The following is a 21,612-nucleotide window of genomic DNA, read 5'->3' as shown; positions in this document are numbered from 1 at the left end:
AAACAGAATTTTCATCATAAAGTGACAGCCAATTACATGCTGGGCATATTACATGTATGATCTCATTTAATGCTCACAAAAAATCTGTACAGTTAGTATCTTTATTCCCACTTTGCTAATTGGAAAATAGGCTCAGAGAGGCAGAGTAACTCATAGAATCAGGCTTTAAACCGTGGTCTCCCCTCAAAGTAGAAAACAGTTGCAGGAAGAAGTGGATAAAGTCAACACTGTCAAAGTGGCTGAGAGGATCAGGAAGATGATTATTGGGGTTGAGACCATTTGAAATCTTCAGGAATGTGGAAAGCTGTGTGAATAAATTTGGTGGGGTAGAAGCTGGGATGTAAGAGTTTGCAGAGTGAGTGAGTGAGTCAAGAATTTAGAGTGCGGGAGGTGAGGACAGTTGTAGGAAGGCTGACTACCTCTCAGAGTTTGCTGGTTAAGAGGAGAAAGGTTAGATGCTACCTTGCAGGGCTTGGTGGAGAGTAGCCAAGGACTTCTTAGGTCGATGAGGGCCTTGAATGTGCTTATAGCAGAAGGGGGAAAAGCCCTTGGAAAGGGAAACAGTGAAAGTGTAAAAGGAAAGAACAAGTACATGATGGATGAGATCCTAGAGAATGGAAGTCAGGGAGGATTTGGGTTTAGCCAAGAAGAGAGGTCTTCAGAGAGAGGAGGAAAAGCAAAGAGGGCGAGTGAAGAAACTAATATTCATGAATGGAAAAGAATGATAGGAAAGGAGCTTGGCTGAGGCTGAATATTATAAGTAGTAACAGGGGATACCATCTGCTGAAGGTGAGAGGGAATGGAGACGTGGAGAGAATGGAGGAATGTGGGCAGTGTATTAGAGGATATGGCTTAAATGATGAGGGAGTTGCAGACCAGAGTCAGGGCCTACTTGAGGTAAGACATCACAAGTATGTCACGGCCCTAGTGATTACATGTTGCAGGAAATAGTTGTTTGGGGATTTGAACATCAGTGCTGGGGGGATATTTTTTAAAAAATACCTTAAGAGTTGCTAAACACTTCAATGGGTTGTAAATGAAGGCTGTGGATCCTCCTTGGGAGAGTTGTTAAAAATAAAAAGTCAGGTGTCTTATCTGACATGGATAGTATAAATATGGTCTTGATTGATGGACTAGGATGCGGAGGGAGGAGGATTTGCCAACCTTGCCATGTTCACAGTAGTGTCATGACTTTATGATATACGAGATAATGCCACCCCTCCCTATAACAATGTTGAGGAACATTTCTTCTTGTTGTGGTCTTTGGATCTTTTTTGTCTTATCAAAATAATTTTGTCTGGATTAAATATCCTTCCTAGGGATTCAATTCATTCCCACAAATACACTTTATTTGTAAATGTTGCAACTAAATGCAATAGGACACAGTCAATGAAAACCCATCCATCTGAAATATTTCCTTATCATTAGTGTCAGTGATCATACTGGGGTTTCTTTGGTTGTTTCAGTCTTTCTCCCATTAGATTTGACCAACTCCACCTAACTTGGTCAAATCCAAGTGAGAATTCTAAATTATGGGTAACAAAGCCTCTCTAATTTGGCTAAAATTCCTCACAGCTGCAAAAGAGGAAAACAAAACAATACAAAACAAACCCAAAAAACCATGCACTTGGTTTCTGGGTTTGCTTCCTGTCTTAAAAACAAACAAACAGATGTTCTTTCATTTACTTTTCTTTCACCCTATACCTCTTTCCTCCTTCACCATCTGCTGTACTAAAAAATCTGGAGAAGGCTTCTAATGACTTGAACTCCTGTAAAGAATTCAGAAAAAAGGTGCCACTCACCCCTTTTGGGGTGTTCTGTTTTCTTTGTGGAGTTTCGAGAGTCATGGGTGGATTCTTCTTAGGTCTAAAGTTCTGTTTTCCTATATTGTATGACTTGACATCTTTGGCTTTGGGGGTACCAGAAATTACCTTGTACTGTGAGAAGATTTGACCTTGGTGTGTGTAATGGCACTGAGAGCTCCAAACTTAGGGGTGGCTAAGCACAGTTTACAGGAGGTGGTCTTGGCTGTTTTTTTTTTTTCTTCCTTGTAAGTTGTTGTTTAAGGATCCTAATTCTAGTTCAGAGATGTATTCTAAAGCATCTTCTCTATTGCTTTTTCTCCCAAAATTAATCTCAATTCAGCTGTCTGTGTGTGTTTGTGTGAGGAACTGAACTGTTGTTTTTACAGGTAAATGAGGGACTGAGTTTTCTCAGCCTTGAAGAGAAAGGGCAGTCGCTCCTCCCAGCCAAAATGTGCCCCTGGGTGACTGGGGGCCTTGTGGAAGTGTCTGGTGCATTGACCTCCCATAATGTGCAGTGGCCCTTACAGGGAAATCCCCAACAAAAATTTATTTAAAAAAAGGCTTGTGCAGAAAACACACATAAGGGCTGATCACTTGGTGTTTTGAGCCCTCTCAGAGGTCATGGACCTCTGGAGAGAGAAACTGAGACATATGAGAGTGGAAATGATCCAGTGGTGACACACTGTGGAGTCCTGCTCACAAGCAGCACACATTGATCCACCACACAAAAACCCTAGGCCACAGTTCAATTCCTCATTTTAAGAAAAACAGTGGGAAACAAATAATCTAAGAATGAGGAGTAAACAAGGAAAATGACTCCTTTTTAAGCACTCTGTAGGTGTGTGTGTTTTTTTTTTTTTTTTGAGGTAGAGTCTCACTCTGTCACCTAGGCTGGAGTGCAGTGGCCTGATCTTGGCTCACTGCAAGCTCTGCCTCCTGGGTTCATGCCATTCTCCTGCCTCAGCCTCCTGAGTAGCTGGAACTACAGGCACCTGCACCAAGCCTGGCTAATTTTTTTGTATTTTTAGTAGAGACGGGGTTTCACTGCGTTATCCAGGATGGTCTCGATCTCCTGATCTCGTGATCTGCCCACCTCAGCCTCCCAAATTGCTGGGATTACAGGCGTGAAACACTCTGTAGGTTTTGTGGCACTTCTACCTGCCAGACTTTATGTAAAATGGAAGTAATGGCCAGGCGTGGTGGCTCATGCTTGTAATCACAGCGTTTTGGGAGCCCAGGTTGGGTGCATCAAAAGGTCAGGAGTTCGAGACCAGCCTGACCAACATGGTGAAACCCTGTCTCTGCTAAAAATACAAAAATTAGCCAGGTGTGGTGGCTTGTGCCTGTAATCCCAGATACTCAGGAGGCTGGGTCAGGAGAATCACTTGAATCCGGAGGCAGAGGTTGCAGTGAGCTGAGATCATGCCCCTAAACTCCAGCCTGGGCAAAAGAGTGAGACTCTGTCTCAAAAAAAAAAAAAAAAAAGAAAGAAAAGAAAATGAAAATAATATGGTCTTTGTGCATATTCCCATTAAGGAAAAAGAGCCCTAAGGTTGACCTGCAAACTTTGGAGTTCCTAAGTTCTCTTTTTTCTCTATTTTCTTTTCAGCCTGCTTTAAATCTGCTATTATTTTTCTATTAAGGTAAAAAACCACTGTTTGGCTCCAACAGGTTTTTTGTTTGCAAGCCAGTGAATTTGTATTTATCTCATGGCTAAGTTCTAAAGTAAAAGTTATAGGATCTTTGTGTGCGTGTTTATATGTGTGTGTGTATATATTTAAAAGGCCTTTACAGTTTCTATAATTTTATGTTTAATTGGCAATTAAATATGTTTTAATTTCCTTCTAGTACACCAGAAAAAGTCTAGTACACTAGACTTTTTCTCTTTGTACCTTATAATGTAAATTTTGCTATTTGATTTTCACCTGAGTTGTTTCCTTCAATATGCAAATTTAAAGCTATTTAGCTGACAACTGCCTAGGTTAGTGAAACAGTTTTAATAATTTAAAAGAATTTGGAAGTCTAAGGTAGGAAAAAAGCTCTTTTTGAATCTATAAGATATATTTTTATTGGCATGCCTAATACCTCTATGTATTTATATGTTGTGTACACAATGTTTCACTACTGAAAACATATAAAAGCGCTCCAATTAATTGGCTTAAGAAAATAAAAGTGCTTGAATCAATACCTTATCAGAAAAAGTAAAGTCTAGTTAAATGCTTTTTCAAGTTTACATAACTTAAGCAAACTCCTTAATAAATAACCTGGCTTTAAAATTATTGGTAAGGTAATATTAGAAATGTCTTAAGAATTCCCAGCATACATTTTTGTTTTCATTTATTAATCAAGCAATTTTATACTAATTCCTGCCAAATACTATAAGTTGTCAACATTTGTCATAGGGGTTACAAAATTATAAACCCAGCCCAAGACAGAATGATTTTTGTTCATGTAATTTTTAATAAATAAGACACTCATATTGGTTTAATGAAAACAGCTACATCTTGAATTTAGTAAGATTACCATAACTTCTAATCTTGTGGCTTTAGGCGGTCTAGTCCACAGGCAGTAAGATTTGTTTTGGGAAAAGACTGTTACCATCTTTGTTTCAAAGCTAAACTATAACTTCCTTCCAAAGTTGTTAATAGTTTGGCCTATGCCCAGGAATGAATGAGAACAGCCTGGAGGTTAGAAGCCAGATGGAGTCAGTTAGATTAGATCTTTGTCACTGTCTCAGTTATAATTTTGCAGTGGCGGTCCATAACTTTAAATGATGACTATTGAAATTTTCATAAATAATCTAGGTAAACAATTAAAATAATTAGGCAAATGTAAGCACTTGTAGACAAACTCATCATAATTTAGAATCTAAAGTTGTATTAGATTAAATAATAGATATTTCATTATTTGGGTATTTTCCAATGAAAATAAATTGTAGGAAAACATTCTTTCAAAAAAAGTGTGTCCTTTCTAAAAAGGTGAACAATTTTTGTCTCATTCAAAGCTTATTTAAAGGTTATGTATAAAAAAAGCAAAAATGAACCAGGAAATAAGAGAGATGTAAAGAAAGTTATAAAAAATAGCTTTTTTTTTGGTAAGAAAGCTTAAAGAGAAATATTTTATATGAGAAAGAATCTTATATGGTAAATGTAGTCCTAGAATAAAATGACTGGTTGTTTAAGAAAGAGGGGCGTTTAGGACAAACCAGAAAGTCCAAGAATATCATGAACGGTCTGTGTAAGTCACAATAAGAGGATTTATATACATAAAAAACCCACAAACCTTTTATATGATTAAGTAGTCTGTAATTAAAGGGAAATTATAATGGTCTTTCTACACATTGGGCTTGAGGTTGAAAAAAAAAAGCTTGTACACTAAATAATTGGTTAGAACAATGAAATTTTCTTAAGGAACGTATTTACTCTTAAATTGTAATATCTTATTTTTTTAACCCAAAGTTCAACTTTTATTGCATCTCACTATTTTTGCTTTTTTCTCCCCTTTTAAAGGCCATGAAATACTAACAACTCATTTACAGCTCATATAAGTTGTTTTTCCCAGATTTCTGTTTGTTGTGGCCTGATGCTAACAATGTTTTCTTAAAGGTCTAAAGGAAATGTTTTCTTCCAATATAATATTTGGTGCACTGTAGAAGATCTTTTCTTTTGCCTTTTGGTAACTAGCCTAACTGGCCTGACAGATTTTATGGTTTATTGAAACAATTCCTATGCCATTATTATTAAGTTTAGTTTGCACAGGAAAAAATCTGAGATTAAAAAATTTTTTTTAAATTAAGATTATTACACTGTGTATCTTTCTGTATGTGCTTTTAAAATGCTTTGACATTGAGTTACAGGGCTTTTACTCCTGAGGCTAAAAAGGACACGAATTCCTGCTAAATCTTAAACACTGACAGCAATTAATTCACATCTTCAGGTCTAGTAGAAGACGCCAATTAAAGTAAACTGCATTCTGGAGACACAGGGCCAGAAATTAAAGCGATTCAATCCTCAAGGCCCAGGGACTATTGCAGAAGAGGTGAGTGTGTGATTGTAAGGGCCAATTATGAGAGAGAAAATAAATTCAGTTTCTATAAATCAATCATTAATGTCAAAGGCACACTGATGCAAGACCAGCCTATGGGCCCCTGTAACAGATTAACAAGGTTTTCTTGAAGCATTAACTGACTCCCTAATAAAGGTTATGAAAGGCTTATGGAATTTATATCTTATCGTTGATTGCAATTTTATAGATTGTTTACAAAATTTTGAAAAACAAATTTAATTAGCTTCATGCTGTTTTATTAGGGCTTATTGTTTGGAAAATTAAGTCTCCTCTCCCAAAGAATGAAGGTTATAACCTGTTCTTTTTTGAAATCCTTGAGTTATCACTTTGGTCGAATGAGTGACTTATTTTACAATGACCTGTGATATCAAGTGTTTTAAACCTTTGGTATTTGACAAACTTTCCAAAATCAAATTATAAATTATGTATTTTTCTGATCTAATTAATCCTCTAAGATATTAGCCTCCCTAAAGTCCAAAAATGACATAATTTGGCTTATTTGGTATAAAAATTATACAGGAAGCATTGTCAAATATGAAATGGTGTTTGGTTTTCTTTGGGCTGTAATTGTACAAATATGTTATTGGTATGTGTTTCAAAATTATAAGAAACTTCTATAATTATGATATGACTTAGTGTACATTATCAGTAATAATTATAATCGTTATGTTAAATTTTTGTGTGCTACAGAGGTAACAAATTTCCTTGTCAATTGTGTCTTTGACTATGGCTGCCTTAAAACTTTTTGTCATCCATGGACAATTGTTGTCTTGTTTTGGTCCTCTTTAGAAGGTGGTTTTATAATCAGCTATAAAACTCTAACAGGTGCTTTGGAACACAGGTTTCTGATAACTTTGGAGATTGTGACATCAGAATAGAGAAAAAACTTTCAGGACTCATGGAGAGCCGAAATGTTCATGAATATCAAGCAGAACAGGAATTAACAGCATGGACTGAACTAATAGAAGATTGAAGTAATCTTTTCGACTTTTGGTTTAAAATGTTGCTGATCCTTTGTTTTTTCTCAGAGTCAAGAAAACTTTTCTTCTGAGTCATTGACAGCTTTTTTTTTTTTTGAGACGGAGTCTCGCTCTGTCGCCCAGGCTGGAGTGCAGTGGCGCGATCCCGGGTTCATGCCATTCTCCTGCCTCAGCCTCTCCAAGTAGCTGGGACTACAGGTGCCCGCCACCGCGCCCGGCTAATTTTTTGTATTTTTAGTAGAGACAGGGTTTCACTGTGGTCTCGATCTCCTGACCTCATGATCCGCCCGCCTCGGCCTCCCAAAGTGCTGGGATTACAAGCGTGAGCCACCGCGCCCGGCCATTGACAGCTTTTAAGAAGTTAGTATACTCCTATGAACAAAATTTGGAGCATATTTTTTTCTCTCTACCTGATTTCTTCAGAATTTGGAAACTATTTGTGAGTATTCTTAACTTATGGCAATATAGGTATTTGAATAAGTGTAATAAGAATCTGTTCTCATTTGTAATAGGACACAACTGGAGAACCTGGTTATTTTACCAAGGCTTTGACTGGAATGGTGTGCTTTTCTTTAAGGAATTGAACTTGACTTATGGAGCCAATAAAAGCCCCTTGGGAAAACTGGCTTCATATCTTGTTTACACAGTCCCTGTACAGGGTTCCTGACCTGTGGTAAGTAAAGAATCTCACTTTCTGATAGGCCTAGGAGCCCCAAGTTTTATGTTGGGACCTCAAGAGGAGAGGAATTCACCCAACTCATAGGTATTTGATGGTACAAATCCATGGCTGGGTTGGGTTTTTACAAAGTCTTATCTGAGATTCCTTCTATGGAACAAAGTTCCATTAAAGCCAATATAAAAGCCTATGTAAAAAATAATTATTCTTGCAGCACTGTATACAAATAACCAGGCCAAGTATAATCAAGCAAATCTGTCCTACTATGATTTGTCTTTAGTAAAAATAGGAAACTGAAGAGAGAAAAATTATGTTTCAAAAACTATAGTACACCTGTTGTTAGATTCTAGTCTTGTCTAATGTTTTTCAATTTTTATTATTTCCTACAATTTGGACTGAATTCTAATTTTTCTTGGCTACAAGTCTTCAAAATAATGTTAATATTTTTCCTTCTTTTTTCCTCATTTTTCTTAATTTGGAGTCACCAAAAACTAAGCTGTGCTTTCATAAAGCCCTGTGAACTGAAGCTAGACAACTTAAACTTCAGAAGAAAATAATGGTAACCTATTTACATATATAAGCCACTTTCATACCTGCCTACTGATGTATCGACTTCAGAGTAATGTGGCCTATATTGATTTTCCAAGATTGTTCTTTTATCTGTTGTTGTTTTTCACCCTTTTCCCCCTATTTTCTCTTCACAGGACATGAGACTTAACAACCTGCTAAAAATGAGCTTTCCTAACAACTTGGGACTACCTGTCTAGGAATAAACCATTGTAGCCATAAGAGATCAGATGAAACCTGAGATCAGAGACTCCTTTTCTTCTAAAATGTTTTCTCTGAAAGATTTTAAAGAAAAGGGGGAATATGTGAAAGGAAAATAAATCTTGGGGCCTCCAAATCACTAAGCTAAAGGGAAAAGTCAAGCTGGGAACTGTTTAGGACCAACTTGCCACCCATTCTATTCAAAGTCACCCCTCTGCTTACTGAGATAAATGCATATCTGATTACCTCCTTTGGAGAGGCTAATCAGAGACTCAAAAGAACGCAACCATTTGTCTCTTATCTACCTATGCCCTAGAAGCCCCCTCTCTGCTTTGAGTTATCCTGCCTCTGCTTCAAGTTGTCCCGACTTTCTGCACCAAAACAATTTTCATCTTACATATGTTGACTGATGTTTCATGTCTCCCTAAAATATATAAAACAAAACTATGCTCTGATCATATGTCCTCAGAATTTGCTAAGACTGTGTCATGGGCACACAACCTCAATCTTGGCAAAATAAACTTTCTAAATTAGCTGAGACCTGTCTCAGATATTTGGGGTTCATTAAGGCTACTATAAACATCTTTACACACACAAACTAGAAAATCTATAAGTGAATACATTCCTGAAAATATACAACCCTCCTAGATTAATTCAGGAAGAAATAGAAACCCTGAAAAGACAAATAACAAGCAGTAAGATTGAATAAGTATTTAAAAAATGCCAACAAAAAAAGTCCAGGACCAGATGGATTTACAATTGAATTCTACCAGACATTCAAAGAAGAATTGGTACCAATCCTACTGAAACTATTCCAAATGATAAAGAGGGAATCTTTCCTAAATCATTCTATGAGGCCAGTATCACCCTAATACCAAGACCAGCAAAGGACATGTCAAAAAAAGAAAACTACAGACCAATATTCCTGATGAACATAGATGCAAAAATCCTCAACAAAATACTAGTGAACTAAATCCAACAGCATATCACAAAGATAATGCATCATTATCAAGTGGATTTCATACCAGGAATGCAGGAATGGTTTAACATATGCAAGTCAATAAGTGTGATACATTACATAAACAGAATTAAAAACAAAAACCATATGATCATCTCAATAGATGCAGAAAAATAATTTGATAAAATCTAGCATCACTTTTTGAAAAAAACCCTCAAAAAATGGGCATAGAAGGGACTTACTTTAAAGTAATAAAAGCCATATCTGACAAACCCACAGCCAATGTCATACTAAATTAGGAAAAGTTGAAAGCATTCCCCCTGAGAACAGGAACAAGACAAGGATGCTCACTTTCACCACTTCTATTCAACTTAGTATGGAAGTCCTAACCAGAGCAATCAGACAAGAGAAAGAAATGAAAGGCATCCAAATCAGAAAAGAGGGTGTCAAACCATCACTGTTCACAGATTATATGATTGCATACCTAGAAAACCCTAAAAACTCATCCAAACAACTCCTAGATCTGATAAACAAATTCAGTAATGTCTCAGGATACAAAATCAATGTACAAAAATCAGTAACACTGGAATACACCAAAAACGGCCAAGCTGAGAATCAAATCAAGAACAACAGCTGCAATAAAAAGAAAACCTTAGGAATATACTTACGTAAGGAGGTGAAAGATCTCTACCAAAAAAAACCCTACAAAACACTGCTGAAAGAAACATAAGTGAAATAAACAAATGGAAATAAATTCCATGCCCATAGATGGGAAGAATCAACATTGTGAAAATGACTGTAGTGCTCAAAGCAATCTAGAGATTCAATGCAATTCCCATCAAAATACCATCATTCTTCACAGAACTAGAGAAAACAATCCTAAATTCATATGGAAGCAAAAAAGAGCCCACATAGCCGAAGCAATACTAAGCTAAAAGAACAAATATAAAGGCATCACATTACCCAACTTCAAGTTATACTACAAGGTTATAGTTACCAAAACCGCAGAGTACTGGTATAAAAATAGGCACATAGACCAACGGAACAGAATAGAGAACCCAGAAATAAAGCCAAATACTTACAGCCACCTGATCTTTGACAAGGCATACAAAAACATACACTGGGGAAAGGACTCCTTATTCAATAAACGGTGCTGGAAAAACTGGCAAGCCACATGTAGAAGAATAAAACTGGATTCTCCATCTGTCACCTTATATAAAAATCATCTCAAGATGAATCAAATAGTTAAATCTAAGATCTGAAATCATAAAAATTCTAGAAGATAACATTAAAAATACTCTTCTGGACATTGGCTTAGGCAAAGAATTCATGATTAAGTGCCCAAAAGCAAATGCAACAAAACAAAAATAAGTTGCTTCTTCATGGCAAAAGAAATAACAGAGTAAACAAACAACCCACAGAGTGGGAGAAAATATTCACAAACTATGCATCCAACAAATGTCTAGAATCCAGAATCTACAAGGAACTCAAATCAGCAAGAAGAAAACAAATAATCCCTTCAAAAAGTGGGTAAAGGTCATGAATAGACACTTCTCAAAAGAAGATATACAAATGGCTAACAAACATATGAAAAACTGTTCAACATCACTAATTCTCATGGAAATGCAAATCAAAATCACAATAAGACACCAGCTTACTCCTGCAAGAATGGCCATAATTAAAATGTCAAAGAACAATAGATGTTGGTGTGGATGTGGTGAAAAGGAAACACTTTTACACTGCTGGTGGGAATATAAATTAGTACAACCACTATAGAAAACAGTATGTGGATTCCTTAAATAACTAAAAGTAGATCTACCATTTAATCCAGCAATCCTGCTACTGTGTATCTAGGAAAGGAAAATAAGTCATTACATGAAAAAGACAGCTACATGCATATATTTATTACAGCACAATTCACAATGGCAAAGATATGGAAGCAACATAAGTGCCCATCAATTAATGAGTGGGTAAAGAAAATGCAGTATGTATATACCACGGAATATTACTCAGCCATAAAAAGGAATGAAATATTATCTTTTGCAGCAACTCGGATAGAGCTGGAGGCTATTATTCCAAGTGAAGTAACTTAGGAATGGAAAACTGAATATTGTATGTTCTCACTCATAAGGGGAACTAAACTATGAGGATGTGAAGGCATACGAATGATATAACATATGTTGGGGATTTGGAGAGGAAGATTGGGAGTGGGGTGAGGGATAAAAGACTACATATTGGATACAGTGTACACTGCTCAGGTGACGGGTGCATTAAAATCTCAGAAATCACCACTAAAGAACTTAACCATGTTCAACCCAAACCACCCATACTTCAAAAACAATTGAAATAAAATTAATTAAAAAATAACTACTGAGTGTTCACAAATTATGAATGAGCAAGTGAATGAATGTCTCACCATACCCTCACTATACTGGTTATAATAATTTATCAGATCTTTGACACTATATTGTTATTATTTTCCTTTTCATTGCCACTATTTCCCCTGAATCCAGGAGTCTCTTTCATTTGAGCTTTTTCATATTTTATTTGTACTTTATATTATGATCTCTACTTCTACCATATTTTAAGATTGTTTTACACATCTTCAAAGACTTTGTAGCACTTAAGTTAATGCTTTGTACACAGTAGGTGTGCCAGGGATTAGGTAATTTATCTCTGGTATTAGGATGGATACACACTGGCTTCTTGAAGAACTGAATAAGATCTAAGCCAAATGGCAGCTGTCTGACTCAATTCTGATCTGTTTCTGGTTACTCTTTACTGGATAGCAGTTGAGTGGCAAGTAAAAATATGGTCCATGACAACTTATTTGGGTGAAAGAGAAAGGGCACTGATTTTATTTATTATTTGTAGAAGCTGGGGAAAGTTACTTAACGTCTCCAAGACTTAGTTTCTTCATGAATAAAATGATGTCAATAATATCTTCTTCAAAGGATCACTTTGAAGATTAAATAGATAATATTATGTTATTAAGGCACTGTACAAATATTTTTAGTGTTTTACATATTTCCAACAATAAATTTACCAAATTAATAATGATAAGTTAATAAACTTAGCAGGTAAATAATGCCACTGCCATGCAGACACTCCTGGATGGAGAAGAGTTACCAGCCAGGTTATTAGTTTGATTTCTGCTATAGTTAATGAGAATAATTAGGTATCATTGAATTTTCATAAAAAGATGCTCTGTACTAAATCCCTAATTTTCAGAATTAAGTACAGACAGCCCTAAATTGCCCAGGGCTTGTACACATAGAATTGCTGATCAGTGTTAGAAATGGTTCTCTGGCAGAAATCAGGGAGTCAACCAAACGCTACCTTCTATTGAGGCTTTATTTTCAGACACTTCCCTAAGTGAGTTTAAGCTTGTAAAGGATAAGATATAAACAAGAGGATGTAAATTTATTGCAGTGCAAGAGTCTTAATCTAGATACAGGTGCTCTGTTTAGATTTTAAGAATGTGATTGCTCTGAAGGAACTTAATTTGAGAGAATTTGTTGTGTATTTATCCCCAGGTAGCCTAGGCCATGGACACGGGGGATTCTCCATGAGAGCTGCCACAACCACACCCAATTAGGAGAGTAGTTTTTTTTTTTTTTGGAGACTGAGTCTGGCTTTGTTGCCTAGGCTGGAGTGCAGTGGCATGATCTTGGCTCACTGCAGCCTTCGCCTCCCAGGTTTAAGTGATCCTCGTGCCTCAGTCTCCCAAGTAGCTGGGATTATGGAGCACACCACCACCCCTGGCTAATTTTTGTAGTTTTAGTAGAGACTGATTTCACCATGTTGGCCAGGCTGGTCTAGAACTCCTGACCTCAAGTGAGCCATTCCCCTCGGCCTCCCAAAGTTCTGGGATTATAGGCATGAGCCACCGCGCCAGCCTAGGAAACTACCTGTCCATGCCCTCCCAGGGCTGCCTGGTCTAACAGGACATCACTCTGGATTCTCCAGTGGCACCTGACACAAGCTGCTGATGGAATTGTAGCGCCTGTCCTGACAGGTCAGGGCTGGCCGACAGCACCTCAGAAACTAAAGGCCACTTCTCTTCTCAGGATTGCACCCTGCCTGGAGTGGGAGCTGAACTCTTCCTCTTCCCGGGTCTAGGGATGGCAGGAAGTGGTAATTCAGCATTGTTTGTTTTTTCCTCTTACCTATTGAGTCTGTGTTTTCTGTGTAAGAACTCACTCACTCTGAAGAACTGTTCTTAGTTTCATTTTCAGAGTTAGGGTATTAGACTTTGATAAATCAAAGCTATATAGAAACCTCACAAAGTCAGGTAATTAAATATGTACCCTGTCTCCTTGGTGATCTTGGCCAGGATTTTCTGCAGCAAATATTGCCACTATATTCTCATGTGCAAGCAGAAAGGACCACTGAAATTATATGGCCTTATGACGAATAACATTGGAAAGCACCAGGGTATTTGCTTCATTTTGTCAACCTATCCAAATAGACGCATTCTCTTTATTGTGCCCTCTCTGCCATAAATCAGTCAGTACTTTGCAGGTCTCCCATGAACATGTTAACAGAGAACTGCATGAGTGTGTCTGTTTTATACACAATATGCAAAGCTGAGAAACATGTTACTAACATAAAACCGAGGGAGTAAAAGAAAAGCCATTCAATTGGGCTATTCTGCTTACTTATGACAAAAAGGAATTCATTTACACAGCTGGATATGTAAAAATAACTGCGTTCCCCATATTTTTATGGAAAAGAGTCTATGGAAACCTATGTCCTGAAGTTCTGGTATATTTTCTGGAATTATTGCAATTAATGATTTTCAACCTTCTGTTCCTTCCTTTTTCTTTTACTCATTCTGTTTCTTTCATTGAGTTCTGGGAAATTCAGGGACCATATATGCTTTATTTTTACCAAAGTTATACATGCACAGAGTTGAGAGTCTTCTATTCCCGCAAGATTTGGTATAAAAATTACAAGCCTCAATGCCCCATTCCTCTTTCCACAGAGGCAACCAGAGGATTAGATTGGTTCTCTCTGGTAGTCGGTCTTTGAAGATGGCTTCCAAGGAACCGTAGCTCCCAGTGTTCATACTCTTGTGACATCTCCTCTCATGCAGAATCTGGGCTGGCCTGGTGGCTGGCTGTAGCCAATAGAATGCAGCAGGGTGACATGATGCCAGTTCCAGGCAGAAGCCTTAGGAAGGTCTGCCAGCTCTTGCTTTTGCCTCCTAAGCTCCTGGGGGCACAACTATCACCTTGGGTCTCCCTTCTTCATGATCCAGGGAATTTCCAACTCCTCTGTTTTGTGTTGAAGCTCCTATTTCTTCTGTTCTGTGTTCTGTATTTGTTTATTATTTTTTGGTTTCCTCTTTCATTTTGGTAGAGCACATCCTCCAGTAGTTTCTGAAGAAAAACATCCGCGGAAAATGTTTTTTTCCGGGCACCTAATGCCTGCCAATATCTTTATTTTACCTTCACAAGTGACCGGTATATTAGATATAGGTCTAGATTGAAAATAAATGTCTTCAGAACTTTTAAGGAATTGCAAAGTTGTATAATAGCTTTCTGCACTGTGGTTTGGAAGTCCAAAGCATTCTAGCTCCTAGTTCTTTGCATGTGACCCACTTTTTCTCTTTGGAAGCTCTCACTTTCTCTCTTTTCCCCTGTTCTCTTGCTCCCGTGTTCTTCTATATTATGATAGTATGACTTGGTATAGGATTATTTTCACTCAGTAGTTTCTTACAACCTGGAAATGTATGTTCTGGAGTTCTGGGACATTTTCTGGAATTATTGCATTGATTTTTTTATCCACCATTCTCTCTTTTATTCTTCCTGTCTCTACTTTCTGGAAGAGTATTTCAATTTTATCTTTTGATTATTCTCTTAATTTTGTATTAATGCTATCCTATTTTTAATTCCCCGAAACTCTTTCTAGTTCTTAAAAAAATTGAGTGTTTTATAGGATGTTGTTCTTTTTTTAATGCTTAAAACATTTTCTTTGATTTCTCTGAGGCTATTAATGACAGTGTTGGTGAGTTTCCTTCTCCCTACGTAGCTCTGTTTGCTCCACACTGCATCTCGCTGTTTGTCTCTCTCTCTCATCTATGTTAGAGGTCTTTCCTATGTTTTTGGCAATCCTTGGTTATCTGTTCATATTTAAGAGTGGACACAGAGTGCTGACTGGAAGCCCCGAGAACTTAAGTGGAAATGATCAACTGTGAACTTAATGGTTAGATAAACTGGTTGGGCTTCTTATCTGGGAAATCTTTTGTGTGAGTGTCTTTAGGTCTTATTTCTTGGGAAGATCAAAGTTTACAGAAAAGGCTCCTTCCAATCTTTTGCCTGGAGGATAAAGACCAAGCTGCCAGCACACTGGGAATGAAGTTGGGGAAGAGGGCTGAGGTCTCAGCATCTAATATACATTAATTGATTTCATCTCCTTCCCCCTGCATGGCTCTCTTTCAGTGTTGTGGCCTAGGTCTCACTTTGTACCTGGTACCCCTAGACCAGAAAATCTGTTTTACTCTCACTAGAGAATAAATATTTACCTTTTGATTGGAGTGGGCTTTGCAGAGTAGAGGAGAGGATATGGCATTCTGTCTGCTTCTTAAAAAAGACAATAAATCTTTTATACTTTCTCTCCCTTCACTCTCTCTTTTTGAGTTTCTGGATGCCCCAATTTCTGGGCCTTTTGAGCATTTTGAAATGTAAGTCAGTTTGATATCAGCTTAATATTCAGGTTTGTTTTCTGGTCTGTTGTTCTCCATTCTTATCTGCTTCTCATTTTCCATGTTAGAAATGCCACACATCACTTCTGATCACATCCCATTGGTTGAAGCACACTCACATGGCCCCAAACTTCTCTGCAAAGGAGGCTGGGATAGTTAGTCTTCCAGTGTATAATAAGAGAAACCAGTGTGGTGAGCATGAAATATGGTTTCTGCCCTAATCCTTTTAATATAAAACTGGTCGTGCTTGTTTGGAGGGGTCCAGAAGAGAATGATAGTAGATTCTTGTGTGTAGTGGACTATATTTATCTGGTAGTTTGTCTGTACTATTTCATGCATCAAGAAAAGTTTAGTCATCATTTACTGTCCCAAACATGTCAGACATGGGGGTGGTCCTTAACAGTCAATCATGGCCATCAATGCAGAGCAAGTGTTCTGGACTCAGACAAACTGGGTTCATGTATAGATTCCATGAACTTCTAGCATGTGACCTTGGCCAAGATACTTAGCCTCTCCATGCCTCAGTTTCCTCAATTGTAAGATGGATGATACTGCTAGTACCTGCCCCATTGTGGTATTTGTGAGGATTAAAGTAGTTAATACTTAGAAACATAGTAACTCCTATATTAGTTGTTATTGTTGTATGTTAGATTTACTGTTGTTATATCTATTTTTTCATGCTTAGCCAGGAGGAACATAATTTTATTAATGTAAGCTACTTATTTCAGAATTGTGCTGCTATCAATCGCTGTGATTATGTAATGCAGACTAGGCAGCAATTGATTTAATGAATGAAGCTGATTCATTGCCCTGAAGCAAGCCAAGAAAGAAAAGTATGATTCAATAGCCCTGCTGGGAAGTCGGCAGTGATGAGTTCCTCACAAGCCAAGAGGAGCTCAGAAGTGTTGGGATGGCAATTAGCTTACTGTGTAGATCACTAAACACAATGAGCTCTGATTCTGTACCAGTTCTGAGGCATGAGAAAGTTACAGAGCACAAGGATGCCCAGCTTCTGTGTAACTAGGGGGCTGGGGGTGACCACAGCTGCCATCAGAACTGGCTGCATGGTGCAGGGGAAAAATAATTGACCTGGGTATCTGAAAACCTGGATTCCAGTTCTTCCTTCAAACATCAGCAGACACCTCTCAGTTCCCTAAATCCTTATAACTCTATTCAGCTTTCAGATTTCACAGTGAGACAATATTATGGATATGTTCATAATCTTGAAAAATCTTCTAGGAATGTCCTAAGACTTGAGACTGGGGAACCCTGGTGTTCTTGGTCCTTGCAAGCACTTGAGTCTTCATGTTGCAGCTTTTCTCCTGGTTATGACCCTGAAGCAAAGAACACCATGCTCTCATCTTCTGAGGAGAGATGGGAGTCCAGGCCCCATTCTCTCACTTACTACCTATATGAAAGAAGCTGAAGAAACCACTCTCTCCTGTGAAATGCCACTGGAACTCTGCCTAGGAAGAGTACTAACTTTGCAAAAATATCCTGCAAGCCTGCTTAGAATAAATGAACCTTGAGGACAGGGGTCAAAATATCAGAGGACAGGGATGAACTACTCTGTCTGAAAAGAGAAGTGGCTTCATTTTTTTTCTTTTTTTTTTTTTTTGAGACAGCATCTCCCTTTGTTGCCCAAGCTGGAATGCAGTGGTGTGATCACTGTGGCCTCAACCTCTTGGGCTCAAGCGATCCTCTCACCTCAGCCTCCCGAGTAGCTGGGACTACAAGTGTGCATCACTATACCTGGCTATTTAAAAAATTTTTGTTGTAGGCATGGCATCTCACTATGTTTCCCAGGCTGGTCTCAAAATGCTTGGCTCAAGCTATCCTCCTGCTTTGGCCTCCCAAAGTGCTAAGATTACAGAAGTGAGCCACTGTGCCAGCCTGTTTAACTCTTAAATGGAGGTGACTAATGGGAGAATGGGTGGTGGTGGTGGTGGGGTGTGAGATAGTATGACACTGTGAAAGTCACAGGTGAAATTTCTCTGGAAATTTCTATTGGAAGATGGGGTTTGATCATACCTACCAGTTTGCCTGGATATTCTGATTCATTCCAGGTGTTCTGGCATAAGTATTAATACTGCCAACTTTCATGCCCAAGAAAGTGCCAGTTTGGAGGTAAATTATCTGGTAACCATTCCACAGAGTTGTGAAAATTAATGATAAAACTTGTATAAACATGCTTTGTGAATTATAAAGCACTGTACAAATAAAAGGAATTAAGGGACTTAAGTTCTTTTATTGAATTCTCCTGTTAGAGACAAACAAATGTGTCTAAAATTGTTAAAATTGTTATCAGTCTGTTATTGGACTGAGATCTATTTGGATTTCCATAAAAATAAACCTGCAAGAAAAATAATTTTATTTTAAGGTAGCTTAGCATGTGCTTAACCACTTTCTAGATTAAATTCCTTTCTGTGGTCTGTTCTGGATTCTCACATGTATGCTACAGGTTTTCCGCTGTTTTTGTTTTTTTTCAAATTTATGAGTCCTTTCAATTTGGCATTTTACAATTTTGATGGATTTTGAATATGGGGGATATCCTAATGCCCTAGGAATTTTTAAAACCTGTTTCAGAAGGGAAAGAGTATAGAACGATTATGTGTTAAGTATTTACCATAAAGAAGGCAGAGTAGACTGTCTGCCCTTAAACAGCTAGCTATAACCATCTCATGTGTCCCTTATATCAAACCATATGGGAGAGGTTTAATTGATTTCCCTTTTCGCAGGGAAGGGAATTGAGGCACACAGAGGTTAGATAACTTGGTTAACTGGCCACAGCCAGTAAAGAATTAGGATTTAAGGTTATCTAATCTGAGCCAAAACCTGTTGATCATTCATTCAGAAGTTACAAATATATACTGAATTCCGACTCTATGCCAGGCACTGTGTATATGAGTACATTGTGGTAAGTAAAACAGGTGTGATCCTTATTTCTAGTTTGGCGTCATCATTATCAGTCAGGCCATCATCTATTAAACAGATATCCCAGATATTTTGTTAAGTGTTTTGCTTGCATTATCAATTAAAATTGTTACAACTGTGTATTACTATTATTATTTCTATCTTATAGATGGGGAGACTGTGGCTCAATGAGGTCAAACAATTTGCAATCAGGGAGTAGGGATGCTGTGAATATGGCCATCATCTCACTGGCTCACTGTGGTAAGTACCACACGCAGGGACTGTGGGTAGGAGTGGGAGCTTGGCTAAGAGGAGCTTAGTGGGGAACGCCTGGAGCAACCTGACCCGTATGGAATCATTTTTAAAATAAGGAATAGACTTTGGTCTTGGAAAAAAAGTGTTAAAAATGTAATCTCTTCACAAATTCTTGTCAAAAATAATGAACTACAAAAACCATTAAAATTAAGAAAGGTAAACAGTGATTATTATAATAAATAACCATTATATAGTAAGTAATGGTAGGTAATAAGTGATATATTTAGGTTTACCTAAAGTAAACTTTATGAATATGACTTGAGAGAATGTCTGAACCCTGATTAGTATTCACTCGACCTAGTTCCAGTTTTTATCTGCTGAATGAAGAATGTATTCCTGGAACATAGATTTATAGGTGCTTGCATTTGAGGCAAATTTGACATACTTTGCCCCTCAGGAATTTTATTTATTTATTTTTGAGACAGAGTCTCACTCTGTTGCCCAGGCTGGAGTGCAGTGGCATGATCTCAGCTCATTGCATCCTCTGTCACCTGGCTTCAAGCATTTCTCCTGCCTCAGCCTCCCCAGTAGCTGGGATTACAGGCATGTGCCACCACGTCCAGCTAATTTTTTTTATTTTTATTTTTAGTAGAGACAGGGTTTCCCTATGTTGGCCAAGCTGGCTTTGAACTCCTGACCTCAGATGATCTGCCTGCCTCGGCCTCCCAAAAGTACTCCTTTTAATATAATTGTAGAGATGTGTATTTCTTTTAGTTGCTTTTCATCTTATCAGCATCCTTTCTTTCCCCCTCTCCTGGTTTTAGAACCTCTGCTTTCATTGAGAACCAAAAACTCTGACATGAATACAGCTAACCCCATCTCTCATTCCACAGTCATAGGAATTCTCCCAATTCCCCTGCTACAGTTATGGATTCAGGGATGGGCATGGAACCAAGATGAGCAAATACAAATCCTCTCAGCACCTTTCTATTGCAGTTACCAGGAAAGATGGTTCCTTCTGATTGCAGTTTTCTCAGTTGGCTGGGTATGAGTCTGGTACTGCTTGTGGTTGCTCTGTCTAACCTATGTACAGATTAGTGTCTGAGAGATAGAGGACAGACTCCTATGACTCGTTTGAGCCCTGGATGCCACTTTGCCTGAATTCAGTTTACCTTTAGACTTTGGTCATGCAAACTTACAAATCTGTTTTATTTGTTTTTGCTGGAGCTTGTTCAAATTGTGTTTCTCTTACTTGTAACTAAAATAATTCCCAGTTTCAGCAATTTTCTACTGATGCTCTAACAATTTAAAGATAAAACAAGTATGAGATCACCCTTATTCTTGACATTATATTAAACTGTGGGCTGAAAAAAAATGTATATTCTGTTGATTTGGGGTGGAGAGTTCTGTAGATGTCTATTAGGTCCACTTTGTGCAGAGCTGAGTTGAATTCCTGGATATCCTTGTTAACTTTGTCTCGTTGATCTGTCTAATGTTGACAGTGGGGTGTTAAAATCTCCCATTATTATTGTATGGGAGTTTAAGTCCCTTTGTAGGTCACTCAGGACTTGCTTTATGAATCTGGGTGCTCCTGTGTTGGGTGCATATATATTTAGGATAGTTAGCTCTTCTTGTTGAATTGATCCCTTTACCATTATGTAATGGCCTTCTTTGTCTCTTTTGATCTTTGTTGGTTTAAAGTCTATCAGGCAGGAGAAGGAAATAAAGGGTATTCAAGTAGGAAAAGAGGAAGTCAAATTGTCCCTGTTTGCAGATGACATGACTGTATATCTAGAAAACCCCACTGTTACAGCCCAAAATCTCCTTAAGCTGATTAGCAACTTCAGCAAAGTCTCAGGATACAAAATCAATGTACAAAAATCACAAGCATTCTTGTACACCAATCACAGACAAACAGAGAGCCAAATCATGAGTGAACTCCCATTCACAATTACTTTAAAGAGAATAAAATACCTAGGAATCCAACTTACAAGGGATGTGAAGGACCTCTTCAAGGAGAACTACAAACCACTGCTCAATGAAATAAAAGAGGATACAAACAAATGGAAGAACATTCCATGCTCATGGGTTGGAAGAATCAATATCGTGAAAATGGCCATACTGCCCAAGGTAATTTATAGATACAATGCCATCCCCATCAAGCTACCAATGACTTTCTTCACAGAGTTGGAAAAAACTACTTTAAAGTTCATACGGAACCAAAAAAGAGCCCGTATCACCAAGTCAATCCTAAGCCAAAAGAACAAAGCTGGAGGCATCACGCTACCTGACTTCAAACTATACTACAAGGCCACAGTAACCAAAATAGCATGATACTGGTACCACAACAGAGACATAGATCAATGGAACAGAACAGAGCCCTCAGAAATAATGCCACATATCTACAACTATCTGATCTTTGACAAACCTGACAAAAACAAGCAATGGGGAAAGGATTCCCTATTTAATAAATGGTGCTGGGA

General features: G+C 37.8%; 1 protein-coding gene and 1 long non-coding RNA gene across 24 annotated transcripts in view; one reads left to right on the top strand and one right to left on the bottom strand.

The window, feature by feature from the left end:
* TRPM3 (transient receptor potential cation channel subfamily M member 3) overlaps positions 1–21,612 on the bottom strand; it is a 943,194-nt gene that overhangs the window by 128,137 nt on the left and 793,445 nt on the right. The window lies entirely within an intron of this gene.
* LOC129479338 (uncharacterized) overlaps positions 16,703–21,612 on the top strand; it is a 49,935-nt gene continuing 45,025 nt past the window's right edge. Inside the window, exon 1 of the long non-coding RNA XR_008656646.2 lies at positions 16,703–19,135. This is a non-coding gene — a long non-coding RNA (uncharacterized lncRNA). The remainder of the gene's footprint in view (positions 19,136–21,612) is intronic.

This window comes from Symphalangus syndactylus, chromosome 3, assembly GCF_028878055.3.
Source record: "Symphalangus syndactylus isolate Jambi chromosome 3, NHGRI_mSymSyn1-v2.1_pri, whole genome shotgun sequence".
Taxonomy (NCBI): domain Eukaryota; kingdom Metazoa; phylum Chordata; class Mammalia; order Primates; family Hylobatidae; genus Symphalangus; species Symphalangus syndactylus.
Note: the sequence above shows the minus strand (reverse complement) of the source record. Positions and strands in the feature narration are given on the sequence as shown.